Here is a 19,951-nt window from a genome sequence, read left to right on the forward strand (position 1 = left end):
TCAATGTTGCTATTATATTGATCATCTGTATAATAAAAACAACTATTACTGATTTGGGAGAAAAAATTTGTATCTGGATCTATATCATTTTCCAAATCCTGGTTTTTGTGATCTTTGTTGCAGAAATTTTTTAGTTCCATATTTTCTTGTTCAACAAACTTTGATGTTGTTTCAATAATCTCTATAAGTGTAGGTGGATGCAATCCTGAATCTAGGTCCTCTTGTTTAGTCGTCCCTTGGAACATAGTAGTGCCGATGCTGAATTTAGGTGCTTGTTTTCTTTCAGAGTCCATTATCATCGTTGTTGCGGTAGCTGTGTAAACTTTAAAAATTGTCCAGGTCCTTGATGTCATGCACTCAAAAAATTGAAACATTGACTTTAATTAAATTTATTTTGTCAACAGGTTCCACATAAGTGTATTATGTTAGTTAAATAACTGACCCAACTAGATAAAATTACTTCTGTTCAACAAGAGATATTTAAGTTTATCCAATCGAATTCAGTTATGTTATATGGACATAAATAATATATATACAGGCTACATGTTTTACATTTGTCCTTTAAACATATATTTTATTTATAGAAGTAAAATAATAAATTTAAGTTCAATTAGTAAAAATAGGTTTTCATCCAATTTATTTTATACTAATTAGTGTGACATAATTCTAGTTTGTCAACAGGTTCCACACAAATGAATTTCGTACACCCAACATATATTTGTCATTTCCTTTATTAAGCGATATTTATTGAACATTTTGTTGCCACTTGGTCCAAAATAAAACCCTAACAGATATTAGGGTGCAGCATGGTTCAACACCAACAGTTGCAAACTGCTTTTATGCAATTCAACAATCCAACAGGCTTGCAGTTCTCAATTTTTTGTTTTTGTAACAGCATTGTAATCTAACCATTTTTAATATTGTGGAGGGAATACCCTGAAATGTAATTATATTGACAAACATGTCAACTTGTTTTGCATCGTTACCCAACACTAACAATTATAAACTACCTTGATGCAGCATAAACAAACAAAACATCCCTGATTTGTCAATATTATTGTGTGACAATATAACAAACTTTTAGTTCTCTTTTTTTTTAAACAGCATAATAGTCAAACTATAACAACATGTGCTGCTGTCAACCTTTAATTTAGTAGTGTGGAAGGAAAACATTTCTACAAGCATGTCAGCTCGTGTTGCAGCCACTACAACAAGTTCTTATGGTCCTCTGGTTATGAAAGAGTTTTCAATATCTACGTAAACAATAACTTCAGCTAGAAGATTTGCTATTTCTATTTCCATTCAGTTGTCAACAAATTTGGTGCTGCATGGTCTCTCACTTAACTTGTCACTTCAGCATCCAAATCAATGTTTGGTTCATTCATACAGTTTGTTCTTGAGCATTTGTACCTTGGCTGAGAGTCTGCCAGCATCCAGCTGAAGGAAGAGCTTTTGAAGTCCTTCAAAGAAGGTCTTCAGTTCCTTAGGATAACTGAGGTTCAGTGCATATATTACACCCATTAAGAGTGCACATGCAGAGGTGACGTCTCCCAGGTCATGAAGAACTTCAACACCCTCGATCACTATTCCAACATCAGCTGGAGGAGTGGTGGCATCACCTCCCTCGACTTTGATGATGTAGATGCCAAGGGTAAGTTGCTCAAGCTCCCTCTGTGCAGCGGTGCCAGCAGTATCCTTTACATAGGGGAGAAAGAAAGGACACAACCAATCTATGAAATCACAGATTTTGTAGAATTCCAAAGATTAACTTTTGCCTTTTAGGTTTCCTTTTAATGAAAATAACTAGATACTTCAGAAAGTGCTATTTGTGTAAAAATAAGATAAAGCAGTGCCAAGTGATTCCAGCAAAATTTTAGAGAATGAATCTGTCACCTGAGTTATTTAATCTAATATATATATTTCTTAGAGTTGGCTGTTGTTACAGCAAAATGGAGCACTAACGAAGCTTCACCCAGGGCACCAACGAGCCATCAACGCCAGTGGCTTTGGTACCACCCCCACAGAGGTTAAAATTTAAAATTATTTATTACAGGTAGAAACTAAACTATTAAAATTACCAACCAGGTATTCTTTGAAGAGGATGTTCGGGTCTTCGTTGAGGTAGATACAAAGCGCCCTGAGGATGCACTCCCTCCTCTTTTCAACAGTTTCATTCTAAAGAAAGAAAAAAATACAGAGATATTATTCTGACTGTTAACTTGTCAAAACTGACTCGCTGGGGCGGCTAACAGTGGTTAGAGCAGTCGCCACATGTAAAGAGGCCGAAGGTCCTCGAGGCAGCAGCTGCGGGTTCGACTCCCTTTGCTGCATGTCTCCCCCTTTCTCTCTCACCCCATCTCATATCTGTAGCGATAGCAAAACATACCTGTGTGATTGGGACCAAAATCCTTCTGATGGTAGTCCCCGCAGAGCCTCCTTTCTTCTTGAACACTTTGATGAGCTGGGCAGTGTGTTGGTCAAGCTGTGCATGGAACTTTGAGACAAGGGGACCAGTAGTGATCCTCACAAATTCTGCTTCCACCTGAAAACATAATGTCCACAAACAACATATTATTGGTACCTATTAAAGCATTTAACATTTAAAACAGAAATACTTTCACAAGAATGTACAAAAACAGGTTGTACTGTAGTATAACAGCCTTTCCTGTGTTACATTTTACACAAAATGATTAACATTCCCATGTGACTGGAAGCCATTACAACTCTCTCTCCCCTGCCCTCCATGTCTGTCACTATGCAATATAGCAGAATTGCAAAAAATAAATAAATTGAAATTGTTGACTATAGCCGATTTAAAAAGCATTTCATACCTCTGCGACAGTGAAGAGTCCTGGCCATCTGATCTTGAACTCCATGATCATGGGCTTGTCTCTGACGACCTCTTGCCTTCTGCGAAGGTCTTAGCCATCTTTTCTTTGACAACTTTATCATTATGTCTCTTCTTGACCTCAGATAACAACGCCAATCTTTCCCCTTCAAGGCTGTCCTGGGTCTCTCCAGCAGGAAAGGAGGGGAAAAAATTGACTTCGGCTTTCCTTGGTTTTTTGACATTATAGGCGGGCTGACATCTATCTGCAGGTTTGTGCTTGAGGGAATTGATGCTCAGTTCTGGGCACCCCAAGTTTCTAAGTTTTGTCCTGTAGTTTGCCATCTTATACTTGAGGCTTATTTTCCAGCCGTAGAAACCACAGAAGGATCTCTGTTCTCTCAAACATGGATGTGCTTTGATTAAAGCTTCAGCAACAGATTCAATTTCCAAGTTTGAGGGATATGCCTTAAACTTGATGATTTCCTGAGCCAGACTTTCCAAGATGTCTGATTTAAGTTTATGACCGGGGGTCAGAAGAACTCCATTTGATACAAAGTCCTGGTTTGCACTTCGAAGTTGCATCTCCACGTCATATGAAAACTTTGGAATTTGGAATTCTATGGGCCAATGTGATCGAGAATATTCTGAATCAGAGGAGAGTTTTAATGTGTCAGAAGATGACAAGGATGCTTCTTCCCCACTCTGGTTCATGCTGCCTTGGCTGAGGTCTAGAGCATCTGACAAGCGGATTATTTTCACTGTGCTCTTGTCTTGAATGTCGCAAATTTTGTTAAGGTTAACAAATTCGTTATCAAAGCCACTGTCCATGTACTGGAGTCTAATGTCCTCCTCTATATCAAACTGACGTTTGATCTCATTTGCAAGATCCTCAACAGACATTGGCATGCCTGATTCTATGGTCAGTTTTTCAGCATTGTTGGAACCAAGGATAATCCGTAGTTTTACTGGTGCAGCCATCATCCAAATGAGTCAGTCTAGAGAAGATGAAAACAAAAGTATGAAGTCATTAAATATGTATACATTAAAAGCATTCAAATGAGAAAGAAACCAACTGACTTTGGTCATATGTAAAACGAACTGGACACTGAAGCAAACATTGAGCAATCCACAGACAGAAGCCAGTGGCAATGATAGTAGCATGGGAAACAAACGTGTCATACTATGGTTAACAGTGCTCAAATTAGTTGATTTAGGTTGGAATAGGCAATATGACATTTTTGACCAAATATCTCAATATCGATATTGTGATGATATAGTGGGGATGACTATGGATGACTATGGTGCTTCTAGAAAATATTTACACAACTAGATTTTTGATAATAATCATAATTTATATGTGGGTAAAAGCAAATAATTGCTAGTTCAGAAAATGTCATCACTTTAATGTAATGGACACACTTTGAAAGAATGTAGCCTTTAAACCTAGGAAGAGACTATACTTATGCCATATTCTGATAGCTTGACCGTATGTGCGCGTCACGTACGTAACTTTTTAAAAATATATAAGCTTTATGAACCTTGGGTTAGGTGAATGGTCTTTTGGGCTGAGTGATTGTGTGTGTTGATCAGGTGTTTGAATTGTATTGGCGTGTTCTATGGAGCTAGGAGCTAGCAGAGGAGCTAGGAGCTAGCATAAACACGTAGGTGTTTTCATGCAGGATTAATTTGTGGCATATTAAATATAAGCCTGGTTGTGTTGTGGCTAATAGAGTATATATATGTCTTGTGTTTATTTACTGCTGTAGTCATTCCCAGCTGAATATCAGGTACCGTGAGTATGCAGCCTTGGCTGCTAAACATTTGATAGCTTGACCGTATGTGCGCGTCACGTACGTAACTTTTTAAAAATATATAAGCTCTTTGAACCTTGGGTTAGGTGAACGGTCTTTTGGGCTGAGTGATTGTGTGTGTTGATCAGGTGTTTGAATTGTATTGGCGCGTTCTATGGAGCTAGGAGCTAGCAGAGGAGCTAGGAGCTAGCATAACAAACACGTAGGTGTTTTTATGCAGGATTAATTTGTGGCATATTAAATATAAGCCTGGTTGTGTTGTGGCTAATAGAGTATATATATGTCTTGTGTTTATTTACTGTTGTAGTCATTCCCAGCTGAATATCAGGTCACCCCCGGCTCTCACAGCATCTTCCCTATCTGAATAGCTTCAACTCCCCACTAGTCCTTCACTTGCACTTTACTCATCCACAAATCTTTCATCCTCGCTCAAATTAATGGGGAAATTGTCGCTTTCTCGGTCCGAATCTCTCTCACTTCATGCGGCCATCATTGTAAACAATAGGGAACTTTGCGTATATGTTCAATTGACTACGTCACGCTACTTCCGGTAGGGGCAAGCCTTTTTTTATCAGATACCAAAAGTTGCGATCTTTATCGTCGTTGTTCTATACAGGGGGTCGGCAACCCGCGGCTCTAGAGCCGCATGCGGCTCTTTAGCGCCGCCCTAGTGGCTCTCTGGAGATTTTTCAAAAATGTATGAAGAATGGAAAAAGATGAGGGGAAAAAATGTATTTTTTTGTTTTAGTATGGTTTCTGTAGGAGGACAAACATGACACAAACCTCCCTAATTGTTATAAATCACACTGTTTATATTAAATATGCTTCACTCATTCGAGTATTTGGCGAGCGCCGTTTTTTCCTACTTATTTTGGCGGTCCTTGAACTCACCGTATAGTTTGTTTACATGTATACATTTCTCCGACTTTCTAGGACGTGTTTTATGCCACTTTTTCTGTCTCATTTTGTCCACCACACTTTTAACGTCGAGCGTGAGTGCACAAAGGTGAGTTTTGTTGATGTCATTGACTTGTGTGGAGTGCTAATCAGACATATTTAGTCACTGCATGACTGCAAGCTAATCGATGCTAACATGCTATTTAGGCTAGCGATATGTACATATTGCATCATTATGCCTCATTTGTAGCTATATTTGAGGTCATTTAGTTTCCTTTAAGTCCTCTTAATTAAATTTATATCTCATGACACATGTAATATGGCTTTTAATTTTTTGCGGCTCCAGACAGATTTTTTTTTTGTATTTTTGGTCCAATATGGCTCTTTCAACATTTTGGGTTGCCGACCCCTGTTCTATACTAAATCCTTTCAGCAAAAATATGGCAATATCGCGAAATGATCAAGTATGACACATAGAATAGATCTGCTATCCCCGTTTAAATAAAAAAAATCATTTCAGTAGGCCTTTAACTTCGGCTAGCGCTAGCGGTTAGCATTCGCGGCTAACACCCGCTTCCCAGCTCACCACAACGGCTCTACTGCTCGTTAAACATAACCAGATGCTCCCGTTGTTGGTGACATTTACCCTTGACAAATGCCACTGGTGCTTTATTTTAGTAGCTAACCTACCTGCCTGGGGGTCGGCGGGGTAAAAGCAGCCTGAAGGTAGTGTAGTTTTATCATGCACTGGCTACTGCTCTCTGAAGCACAAACACAACGGAAATATAGAAGTGTTATATCACAAACACACAATTAAATCATGCTCATTATGTAAATAATACAATAAGTACTGATGAAAAATGCCCTCCTACCTCTCAAGCCAGAAACACAGACAAATGGTGACGACCGTTTGCAAGTTCACCGGCAAAAACAAGAAAGTTGATTCAGAGTTTGCGCACGTGTAGTGTGAAGCATTTGAATTTTCTTCTTACTGCCACCTTCTGGATGTAATAAGTATTTCAATCATAATTCACTTCAATGAAATGTTTTGTGATCAACCAACGCATAATTATTTTGTACACATAACCAAAGACACAATTACATGGACTTTATTAGAAAAAAATATTTTAACATAACAAAGACATGTATTTTAAGTAAACTGAAAACAAAAAAATTATATATAGTGCACAACACACCTCATTCACTTTTTTGAGTGTGGACAACAATTACTCTTGCTTCTGGACCTCCATTCAGCTTGATGTAGATTTTACAGTTGGTGCTCCAAGTTCCCTGGATTTTTCCCTGCCTTCTCAAGTCGCGTGCTTTCTTGGCGATTCCAGCATTGCGTTTTGTGAGATGCTCATTCATGTACACATTTGTTCCCTTCAGCTTCTTTCCCTGTCTCAGCAATGCCATTTTAGATTTTCTGTTTACGAGTTTCACAAGCACGACTGGAGTGGCGTTGTTGTTTCTTCCGTTCAGTGGGATGCATGTTTCGATGGTATTAATGTCAATTTCAATTTCTTTTGATTGCAGGAAGTTGACCACTTGCTGTTCTGCTGAGACCATATCCATTTCATCTGGTTCACCTTCATTATTCACAGCTTTCGCATAGGATCTTGGTTTAATTCGGTGCCCTGTCACAATGATATCATTCATTCGTTTATCCTGATCCATTTCATCTATGATGTTCCTCAGCATGTTGTTGTCTTCTTGAAGGATCTTCATTTGTTTGCTCATTTCAGTGGCTTCTTTATTTCTGGAGTTGTTCTCTTTTTTCATTTCTTTCATTTCTTCTTTCATTTCTTTCATATCCTCTTTCCATCCATCCATCAATTCTTCCAATTTTTCTAACATTTCTTCTTTAAATTCCTGGAGTATTTTTTGTAGTATCCCTTCTTGAATCCCATCATGTCCTGTGCCCAGCTTCAAATCAGTCTTTCCAGTCAATCCTTTAACTTTTGGCATCGCGGCAGTCACTGACGTCAGCGCCTCTTATGTCTTAAGGGCAGTTACTTCTTTAGCGACTTGCGGCACTTTTAACTTGTTTTTTCAACAATTTCGTACCTTGCGCCGTTCAGAGATCAATTTGAGGTGTCAGCCTGTCAACTTATATCACTCTGCGACGTCGGGATCACTTTAAAACAGCTGTAAACTCGCCGTAACTTTTGGTTGCTAGGCAACCGCTTTGAACTGCGGGAGGCGCCTTTGGCTTGCGGCTAACGGCTCTTCCACTCGCCTTATTTCAGCGTATCAGTGCCTCTCAACTGACCAAAATCAGATCGAAGATGCCAGGTGACTCTCCTGTGGCTGTGATCGCAAATCAATGGTCAAATCAGTGGTCAAAATCTTCAGACTTAACAAAAACTCCGGTAGCAGAAGCGGAGCTTTTTTTCTTTGCGTCCTTTCTCATTGACAGGAAGTGACACATAGAATCATCATGTTCAATTGTACAAATAGCATTTGTGGTTTTGCACAACGCTAATGAGAGTCTGATGAGGGGAAAAAGTGTAGGACTCTGATGAGGGGGCACCCAGATTTGAACTGGGGACCTTCTTACCCGCAGTCAAACACTCCACCACTGAGCAACACGCCTATCCGATATTACAAATTTGTTTAATTGTACAAATGGCATTTGTGATTTTGAACAACACTAAAATGAGTTGTACAAGTTGAGACTTTGTTCAAAGGGAGTGGAGTAGGGATGTGCGTATCGATCCTGTGGTATCGATATATCGATACTCACACGCTGCTCATTTGGCATCACTTTTCTGAAAAAAGTATCGATATAAACCAAAAAACGGCGTGTGGGGGGTGCAAGCATCACTTTCAGATGTTTTTGATGACTTACTTAACTTACTATGTGCTGGGACACCCCTGTACCTGGCAGAGTATAGAGCTGGCCCAGTCACGTGACAGGAGACAGCGAATGAGCGTCGTCAACGTGCAACACACACACAGCCAGCCGACAGCGATGCAGCCAGGAATATCCAGTGTTGTCCAATTGTTGCCTTAAAACAGGCATTGTTTTGTTTTTGTTTTTAGTAATGTTTACTGAATATTTTTGTTGAAATGATTATCCTAAATTCAAATAATTTCCACACAGGGGAATTTACTGTTAGTTGAAAATAGGGATGATACTCGAAACTGGTTTTCCCGGTTATTCGATAAGAAAAGAACCGAGTCCTCGGACTCGAATCCCTTTTTGAGAACCGGTACTCGTTATGGAGACCACTATAGTAAAGAAAAGAGTTGGTTCTTCATTCGAATCCCTCGGAACGAATCCCGTCCCGACCAGAAATGCTCCGTGTGACATCACAAGAAATCAGTCACGTAGCTCAGTCATTAGGCGCAGATAGCAAAAGCAGGAAAAAAATGGACGGGAAAAAGCGTTCCAAGGTGTAATAAAGTTCAAAACAAAAGGTATAATCCAATGAATAACTTTACTGAGAGATTTGAGCAGGGTACAAACACATGAAGAACACTTTTACGACCCACCGGAAACATAGCAACCAGGCTAGCAACGCACCTCCTTTACGGCAGCTGTCACAACGTTCTTAAAGCAACCGCAGCACATACATATATATACAACACATCTCCCTTTTTTAACTTTTGTTTTTCTTTCTATCTACAAGATAGGAACTATTTTGTTTCCATTGGTGACTTTGTATCAGAACCAACCAACGTAACGTGTGGAGTCCCCCAAGGTTCAATCTTGGGGCCGACTTTATTTAACATCTATATGCTCCCACTAGGACAAATCATGCAAAATAATAACATTGACCATCATTGCTATGCCGATGACACCCAAATCTATGTAGCGCTATCACCAAATGACTATCGCCCCATAGATCTTCTGTGCCAGTGCATTGAGCAAGTCAAACACTGGATGTGCCAAAATTTCCTACAACTAAATGAAGATAAAACTGAGATAATTGTTTTTGGTGCTAAAAAAGAAAGGTTTAAAGTCATCCAACACCTTCAATCACTGTCCCTGAAAACCTCAAATAAAGCCAGAAATCTTGGGGTTATTTTAGATTCGGATTTACATTTCGACAGTCACATCAAATCAGTAACAAAATCGGCCTACTATCACCTCAAAAATGTAAAAAGACTTAGAGGGCTCATGTCAGCTCAAGACTTAGAAAAACTTGTACATGCCTTTATTACCAGTAGGCTAGACTATTGTAATGGTCTCCTTGCAGGTCTTCCCAAAAAAACTGTCAGGCAGCTACAGCTTGTTCAGAACGCTGCTGCTAGAGTTCTAACAAAGACCAAAAAATGTGAGCACATTACACCAATTCTTAAATCCTTACATTGGCTCCCTGTACATCAGAGAATAGATTTCAAAATCCTCCTGCTCACATATAAATCACTACATGGTCTAGGGCCCAAGTATATCACTGATATGCTCCCACTATATACGCCCTCTAGATCACTAAGATCTTCTGAGACCAATCTGTTAGCGGTTCCAAGAGTAAACTCAAATCAAGGGAGAGCATCATTCAGTCACTATGCAACACATAGCTGGAATAAACTTCCTGAAGATGTCAGACTCTCCCCAACTCTCACTACTTTTAAAACTAGACTGAAGACTTTTATGTTCACCTTAGCTTTCAGCTAAATCTTTTAATCTTTTAACTTTTAACGTCTGCACTGTTTTTATTTTTATTGTCTGCATTTTAATTTTGCTTTTATTTTCTTTCATTTCACTTTGTTGTCTGTGAAGCACTTTGAGTCTGCCTTGTGTATGAAAAGCGCTATACAAATAAAGTTGCCTTGCCTTGCCTTGCCTTTCCTTGTAAACAAAACAAAATCACACTGTATATGTGTTGTCTGTCTAATTATAAATAATGCAGACGAGGCGTGTTGGCTGAGTTCTTGACGTTTACTTTCACGGGTGACGACATGCAACACTTTTCGGGGCTACCGCGCATGCTCGTCACTCCTGTTGCATGATGGGTAGTGTAGTTGTTATATTCCCTAGCTCATAACATCTTTCCCCCTATAAAGAAATAATGTTAACTCAATAAAGTGTATTTCTTTTTTTAGCTTTAACTTTTCATTTTTTAGCATTGTAACCACATTTGCAAACAACTTTTCTCTTCATAGAATTTTCTTTCAATAAAGAAATAAAGTGCAAAAATGTCAAAGCATCATAACAAACAGTTATGTCAAATAGCAGCAGAATTGCACTTTTTGGAGAGCTGTATAATTTCCAGTTTTGTGCCCAAGGGACTGATTTTATTTAACACTATAGTATTATTTATACACCTATAGTGATCACAGAGACAGGTTGTTTTTGTGATACTGTATATATTTGTTTTTCTGAAAAATCCCACTTAATATCCTTTTGGGTAACAACAGTCAATATTTATTTATTTTATTTTATTTTTTTAGGGGGGTAACAGTCAATATTTATTTATTTTTTAGATTAAATTGTTTTCTTATATAATAAAAGTGAGCTTTTGTTAAACCAAATATTGTGGTTTTTTTTTCCATATACAACAACCTATCTGGACTCGATAAGAGAATCGATAAGGAATCGGTTCGATAAGAGGATTTGATAATAGACTCGAACTCGATGATTTCTTATCAAACTTCATCCCTAGTTGAAAATAGCTTGAGTATTTAAAACAAGATAAGAAAGAGATACAATTTGGAGATTCTTCATCTTTGCATTACAGTTTTATTTTTTTCCAAGAAAATCGTGAATGTGATTTTCGTTTTAATCTGTAACATGATTTCTTACGTTTCGAAAACATTAGCCTATTTCATATTTCATTAATTGCTAATTATATCACAAACTTTAAAAAATAACTGTAGCTTCTTGCAATTCGGATTTGACTGTTAATTGGAAAGCCCTAATATTTAATTATTATTATATATAATATATAGTTATTATTATATATAATATTTAATTTATTTTTCATATTTATGTTATTTATTTTAATTTTACTTTTATTATATATTGACCATAATACATGTGGTATAAATGGTCTGTAGTTGTCTTGTGATTTGTCTTAAATAATAACAATAGTAATAATATTTTTGACTGACAAAAAATTGCCAATAAGAAATTATTGGTATCGGTATCGGTATCGATGAAAATGCGAGAAAAAGTATCGGTATCGTATCGAATCCTAAAAGTGTGGTATCGCCCATCCCTAGAGTGGAGGAACCTGATGAGGGGGCACCCAGAGTTGAACTGGGGACCTCTTGATCTGCAGTCAAATGCTCTACCACTGAGCTACACCCCCTTTTAAGTATGTTGATTACATTATACAAAACACTTTTTGGGTTTAAAACATTGCTCAAGTAATTTGTATAAAATTAGAAAACACTTGGAAGAAGTAGAGGACTCTGATTAGGGGGTGGCACCCAGAGCTGGAGTCAGGACTTCTTGATCTGCAGTGAAATGCTCTACCAATGAGCTACACCACCTGGCAATGTTGCAGATTTGTCTGTAGAAAACATGCTTGGGGTTTAAAAAATTGCTCAAGAATTATTTTTTTTTAAAGCTCAGAAAAAGTGGTGGACCCTAAAGAGGGGGCACCCAGAGTTGAACTGGAGACCTCTTGATCTGCAGTCAAATGCTCCACCACTGAGCTACACCCCCTGTCAAGCATAGTAATGCAATTATACATAACACGATTTGCGTATAAAACACGGCTCAATAAAATTGGAAAAGCTCAGGATACCATCGGAAAAAGTGGAGCACTCTGATGAGGGGGCGCCCATAGTTCAATTGGGGACCTTTTTACCTGCAGTCAAATGCTCTACCAGTGAGCTGCAAACACTGTCCAAAAACCTTGTTTCATCGTACAAAATATGTTTTGGGTTTTGAACATTGCTCATTAAAACGTGTATATATTGGAATTGACCACAAAAGGTAAAGAGGAAAACTTATAAAACTAACTACATTTGAAGTGGACACTTCTTGTTCTGCAGTCAAATGTTCTACCAGTGAGCAACACACCTGTCTGATATTACAAATGTGTTCAATTGTACAAATAGCATTTGTGGTTTTGCACAACGCTAATGAGAGTCGTATAAGTTGAGACTTTGTTCACAGAAGGTGAAGGAACCTGATGAGGGGGCACCCAGAGTTGAACTGGGGACCTGTTGATCTGCAGTCAAATGCTCTACCACTGAGCTACACCCCCTTTTGTGTATGTTGATTCTATTGTAAAACACTTTTTGGGTTTAAAACATTGCTCAAGAAAATTGTAGAAGAACAAAAAATGCTCAGAAGAAGTAAGGGACTCTGATTAGGGGGTGGGGCCCAGAGCTGAACTCGGGACTTCTTGATCTGCAGTCAAATGCTCTACCAATGAGCTACACCACCTGGCAATGTTGCAAATTTGTTTGTACAAAATATGCTTGGGGTTTCAAAAATAGAAGAATATTTTTAAAGCTCAGAAAAAGTGGTGGATCCTGAAGAGGGTCCAGAGTTGAACTAGGGACCTCTTGGTCTGCAGTTAAAGGGTCCTCCACTGAGCTACACCCCCTGATAAAGATATAAATTCAATTAGACATAACACGATTTGCGTATAAAACATGACTCAATAAAATTGGAGAAGCTCAGGAAACCATCGGAAAAAGTGGAGCACTCAGATGAGGGGGCGCCTAGAGTTGAATTGGGGACCTTTTTATCTGTAGTGAAATGCTCTACCAGTGAGCTGCAAACACAATCCAAAAACCTTGTTTCATCATACAAAATATGTTTTAGGTTTTGAACATTGCTTTTTAAAACTTGTATGTATTGGTATCGACCACAAAAGGACAAAAGGAAAACTTATGAGAGTAACCAGAAATGAAGTAGAGACTTCTTGTTCGGCAGTCAAACGATCCACCACTGAGCAACACGCCTGTCCGATATTACAAATTTGTTTAATTGTACAAATGGCATTTGTGATTTTGAACAACACTAAAAAGAGTTGTACAAGTTGATACTTTGTTCAAAGGAAGTGGAGGAACCTGATGAGGGGGCACCCAGAGTTGAACTGGGGACCTGTTGATCTGCAGTCAAATGCTCTACCACTGAGATACACCCCCTGTTAAACATAGTAATTCAATTTTACATAACACGATTTGCGTATAAAACATGGCTCAATAAAATTGGAGAAGCTCAGGAAACCATCGGAAAAAGTGGAGCACTCTGATGAGGGGGCGCCTAGAGTTGAATTGGGGACCTATTTACCTGCAGTCAAATGCTCTACACTGTAAAAAATTACTGTAAAAATACAAAAACAAATTACAGTTATATACTGTTCTTCTTAAATACAGTTAAGTACTGTACATTTTGTTGCATTTTACAAAAAATATCGACCAACAGTAAGCTACTGCACAACCTACAGTATAATACAGTATTTTTCAGACTTGTTTCTTGGGTCCGCCCACAATTCGATCTGCTGCTCTCACGAATAACACGTACCCAGGTGGAAGAAAAAGTAGTTCCCACTAAACCAGGAGTGGGCAATTAATTTTTACCGGGGGCCGCATGAGCTACCCGAGCACTGCTGGAGGGCCACATCGCAATATTTCAATTAAATTTTGCTCAATATTATTTTTGATCATCATCGGCAGTCACTCGTAGTCGAGTATGACTGTCCTCAGAATGGATGGATTCCCATTCGGGAGGACGCCTGCGTGTGACGTCTTTTAGCGTGGGGAGACTGATGCGCCTGCAGCCACCACACGGTCCTTGGCAGAGAGGGGCCTTGATCCAGTGGCATGGATCCATGACGACTGGAGACCACTCTCTGTTGCAGCCTTCATCCGCCTTCAGTGCCGTTGTGACATGCAGTGTCATCCTCCGCCACTTCCACCGTTGAGGTCTTTGAAATGCTATTCAACCCATAGCTGGGACCCTGACAGGTACTACCACCCCGGGTCAGAGTGGACCTGGGAGCAATGATGACTGAGAGGTAACTCCACCTTCCCCAAAACTCCAGAACTCCCGAACTGAAGCCTCATCACCGGATGCAGTTTTGAGTCATACCCAGGACAATTATTTTTGATATATACCGTAAGATAAATAATAATAATAATAATAATAATAATAATAGTAATACTTCAACATAGTGTGTGTAACAGCATTCCATGACTAATATAAATAAATTAACATTAATAATAAATGACAGTAAAATAAGCACACGTATGACTGAGGAGTCATAGTGTAACTTTGTGTGGTGTTTGAGTTGTCCGACTTTTTGTGTGGCCATAAACGCACCAGTGGTTTAGTGCTATGCGTGTTGGTGACAGATGACAAGTTGCTTTTGGCCTGGTTTGTACGGCAGAAAATGACTAGTTTTTCGAGATAGAATTGTTTTACTCATGTTTTTGGTGTGGTTATGTCCGAATATAAACAGTTTTGTTCAATAAAGTGATCGATATAATTCCTGTCCTCGAAGCATCTCGATAGACGTTACAATAATTGAACGGTGTTCAATTGAACGGTGTTGACGAACACCGTTAGGGCCGCTTGTTGTCACTGTCACTCAAAGTTGCATTGCAAAATTCCATAGAATAAATATGTTTATTTTGTTTATAATTCAGATGGGATTTGATTTGGTGCGCGGCATATATACTTGCTGCGCGCAGCGGACGCTTGAGCAGTGCGCAATTGCGCAGGCACGCACCTTAGGTGAGGGGACGTTGCTTTGCAGTTCATGTCTTGTTGAAAACACGGCATTCCTCATCAACTTTTCTCTTTTTGGCGTCTCGGGTGTAAACCGTGCATCACTTGTCGCTGCATGTGCACCTTCACTCGCAGGTTACACACGGACACACGCCCATAAATAATACTTTTCAAAATAAAAGCAGCACAGTTGTATTGCGCGCAGGACATAGATGTTTTTTCAACTTTATTTTGTAATTGCAGTTGTTCACATTCACTCACAATCACGCATACGTCCACACGGAAGTAATACAAATAACGATTTTCAAAACAAAAGCAGCACCGTTGTATTGCACACTCGACATAGATACTTTTTAAAATTTATTTTGTAATTTATAATTGGCCTCACGCGGGCCGGACAGGGACGCACAAAGGGCCGGAGGCGGCCCGCGGGCCGCAGAATGCCCAGGTCTGCACTAAACCGTGTCACTTATACAATATTTAAATAATACTTCCCATTGTGTTGCTATTAATGATATTTTACCTCAAAACATGTACTATCAAAGTATCGACATTTTGATTTGAAAATCAATTTTAGAGCATAAAGATCTGGCACTCCTTTTATCAATATTCACGTATCATTCCGCACATCATAACTCTGACGTTGTCAAGTACCGATGGATGGACGAGCAATAACCTGCTGCCACCCCCAGCTATACAATCACCTAAATCCATTCTACTGGTGTGTTTTTGATAACAAGGTAAGAGTCACTTGTAACTTGATGTGTCATTTTCTGTTTGAATTGCTTTATATATATATTTATAAAGTCCGAAATTACTTAGCGTCACAGTGAGCATCACAGACATCGTTGACCACATGTACCGCCGCATGCTAGCTAGCTAAGTTTTCTTCATTTTTGTCATAGTGATCATACTGTCATAGTCATCTCAAAAAGATGATAACTTTCAACATTTGTGCTACGACTTGCAGCAATGTATTTGCGTATGTTAGACACATGCTTGTATGCCTAATGCATCGTTTAAGTGTGCTTTCCCTGAATGCACAATAGTTTTTTCCAACTTCTCAGCCTTCAAAACTCACAGCCGTCGCCATAAATATGGCAAGAGTAGGACTGATATGTATAGTGCAAAAGGTTTAACTTGTAATATTGTCTCATGTAGCGCGAAGTGGTCCCCAACCACCGGGCCGCGGACCAATTGGTACCAGGCCGCACAAGAAAAGAAAAAAATTGTTTTTATTTTTATTAAATCAACATAAAACACACAATATATACATTATTATATCAATATAGATCAATACAGTCTACAGAGATACAGTCCTTAAGCACACATGAATAAAGAAATACAATCATGATGATTGTATTTCTTTATCAAAAAAAAAAAAAAATACCACCACCCCAGTTCTGGGACCCTGTTTCTACCATCTGTTGAGGTAAGAGAAGGGAACTGAACTTATTGTGGAAGACTACAATACAAAGATGAGACAGTCATCTGCTCAATAACAATAACAGTGAAATACTTTTTCATAACATGGTCACTACTGCCTAGTTTCTCTTGTTATATTCTTATTTTACTGTTATATTTTTATTCTCATCGTTGCTTTTTATTTTTATTCTATTGTAATATTGTTCTATTTTGTCTCCATTTATACCCCCATTATTTACTTTTTACAATTTTGTACACTGCTGCTGGAATTTAAATTTTCCTGAGGGAACTCTCCTGAAGGAATCAATAAAGTACTATCTAATCTATCTAATCTTAACTTTGATCCTCAAAATACCCTCATTAGTCATCACGTGACTGTGAAAGGGACAACATATAAGAGCAACATGTTTGTTGTTATAGGTCGTAATGATGATGGCCTTGTTGTAGGAAAAATTAAAAAGGTTGTCATTCATAAAAATGTAACAGTGTATTTTATCACTGAGGTATATCAGGCTGTTCGTCAACCTTACATTAATGCCTATTACAATACACATATGCATAACTTCTCTGTTAGTCAAGCAGAGCTGTTCGATTACTACCCACTGCCTGAATATTTTATTCGGGGCGTGTCCTCACTAATTCTTCACCATTCAGTCCCTATATTCTAGATCAGGGGTCGGCAACCCGCGGCTCCGGAGCCGCATGCGGCTCCTTGACCACTCTGATGCGGCTCAGCTACATACATGCCGACTCCCCCGATTTTCCCAGGAGATTTATGGATCTCTGTGTCCCTCATAGATAACTCCCAGGGAAAAAATAATCCTAATTACACTCTAAATACTAAGTAAAGGGCATGCCCTAATTGCACTGCAGTAATTGTGCTCTATAGCATTTACATACAGCGTGCCAGTCCAGCCACATGTTGCATGTTGTTATTACTTGCACACACAGGAGACAGCAAAGCATACTTAGTCATCAGCCACACAGCTTACACTGACGGTAGCCGTATCAAACAACTTTAACATTGTTACGTTACAAATATGCGCCACACTGTGAACCCACACCAAAAAAGAATGAAAAAAACATTTCTGGAGAACATCCCACCGTAACACAACATAAACACAACACAACCATTACCCAGAATCCCATGCAGCCCTAACTCTTCCGGTCTACATTATACACCCCCGCTACCACCAAATCCCCCCACACATCAACCCCCCTCCCCCTCCCTCTCCGTGCGTTGGTTGAGCGGAAGAGTTAGGGCTGCATGGGATTCTGGGTATTGGTACCGTCAGTGTAAGATGTGTGGCTGCTGAGTTAGTACGCCAACATTTTTGCAGCCCCATCTGTGTGTCAGAGTGTGGCTGGTGTTGAAGCGAGCCCAGCACTGTGGCGCTTCTGTTCTCACTTTTTTAAGTGAAGTTAGCAGTGGCTCAACAGCAGCATTCGTTGCCACTGATGGCAAAAAGCGTAAGATTTTTTCCCGTGAAAGCATGTCAAAACAATCCAAGCGTTTTGATAGCGTTACAGTAAACTCTGATTTAGCGTTTTATCACTGCATCAAAGAGTGCGAAACGGTTTTTGCGTCCCCTCGGTGATGACGTTTGTAGGGCTTTGTGTAGTCAATTAAAAGTAGATTTTATGAAAGTCGGTGGTCTGGTGCATAGAGAGGTGGGCTACTTAGGTGTTCCCTGCCATAGCGAGAAAATAGTTCCGGATGGGAACTGCTTTTTCAGGGCTGTTAATCAGGCTGTCAGTGGTTCACAGAAGAACCATCGTAAGATTAGACTGGCTGCCTGTAGAGAGCTAGAAAAGAATGAGGCTAGGTATCGGGGTCTTTTGAGGAGTGATATGTCGCTTTTAGAGTACATCAAGCAGTCCAAGATGAAGTGTGTCAATACTTGGGCCACAGAGGTTGAAATCCAGGCCACTGCAGATTATTTAGGCATTGACATTTTTACATTTCATGATGGTCGTTGGCTAAAGTATCGTTGCAGCAGTAAGTGTTTGTCAGCGGACTGCATTTACTTAGACAATGTCGGGGGCCAGCATTTTGAGTGCTTTGTTTGTGTTTTAAAGCCTGGACTGCAAAGTTGTCATGGTTATTGTAAATTAGGCTGGTATATAGGCTGTAGCTCTAGGTCAGGGGTCGGCAACCTTTACCACTCAAAGAGCCATTTTGGCAAGTTTCACAAATTAAAGAAAGTAATGGGAGCCACAAAAAAAATTGTAAAATTTAAAATGAAAAACACCGCATATAAAGCTTAAACGCTTTGTGCTATGTTAACTAGGGGTCTCCGACACACGCACTTTAATGTGGAAATTTGATGTTAGTGCAGCCCGCAAGTTTTGAATGAATGGCGCTTGATAGCGTCATACTTGCCAACCCTCTCATTTTTCCCGGGAGACTCCCGAATATCAGAGCGTGATGACACTGCATTTGACGCCCTCTACAGTCGAGTAACCCCTGGCTGCAGCCCGCAGATCGAGGAGGGGCTTATTTTCCCTCAATGTGGGCGGGTCTCAACGTTGAGCCCGCGGGCTCCATCTGGTGGCGGAGATCCGGCAGCACACATTCTCAAACGTCAATAAAGCTACTTTTAACTTGTCAAATGTATTTTTTTACCATGAAAAAAAAAATATATATATATATATATATATATATATATATATATATATATATATATATATATATATATATATATATATAAACCATAGTATGAAAAAAGGTTCATGTATTTGATAGACTTAGACATTCCTACTTTTAACTTGTCAAATGTATCTGCCATCTTTTTTGTAGTTGTATTCCTTTTTTATTATCTTCATTATTTTCTGTATTGATCCTACACTATTATTGTGTTTTTTTTGTTACTTCTGATATGGCCTTGCCACGGTTTACTTGCTTATTTATTTATTTATTTTTTGTGTCTTTTTATTTTGTATTGTTTTACATCTGATCAACTTCTGTGACTTTCCTTTTCTTTTTTAAGTGTGAACGGTGGAGAGGTCCTCGAGAGGTGATCTTGGGATCACTTCCTGAGGATCCTTGATGCCGAGGAATGTTCATCCACTATGGTCTGGATAGCCTGTAGCTGATCCTGAGCCAGAGCGGGATGGATGGATATATATATATATATATATATATATATATATATATATATATATATATATATATATATATATATATATATATATATATATATATATATATATATATATATATATATACAATATCTGGGTATCTTTTCTAATACTGTTTATACTGTAAACCTTGAATTGTTAAAGTTTAAGTGCACCTCTCTCCTCAAGTGTGCATGTGAGTGGGTATGAGTGGATGTGCGATTG

General features: G+C 39.0%; 1 non-coding gene across 1 annotated transcript; it reads right to left on the reverse strand.

Annotated features, from left to right (window-relative positions):
- Nucleotides 1-11,726: 11,726 nt before the first annotated feature.
- On the reverse strand, nucleotides 11,727-11,798 carry trnac-gca (transfer RNA cysteine (anticodon GCA)). The gene has a single exon. It is a non-coding gene; the product is annotated as a tRNA-Cys (tRNA).
- Nucleotides 11,799-19,951: the final 8,153 nt, after the last annotated feature.

Source organism: Entelurus aequoreus, linkage group LG22 (genome assembly GCF_033978785.1).
Source record: "Entelurus aequoreus isolate RoL-2023_Sb linkage group LG22, RoL_Eaeq_v1.1, whole genome shotgun sequence".
Lineage (NCBI taxonomy): Eukaryota > Metazoa > Chordata > Actinopteri > Syngnathiformes > Syngnathidae > Entelurus > Entelurus aequoreus.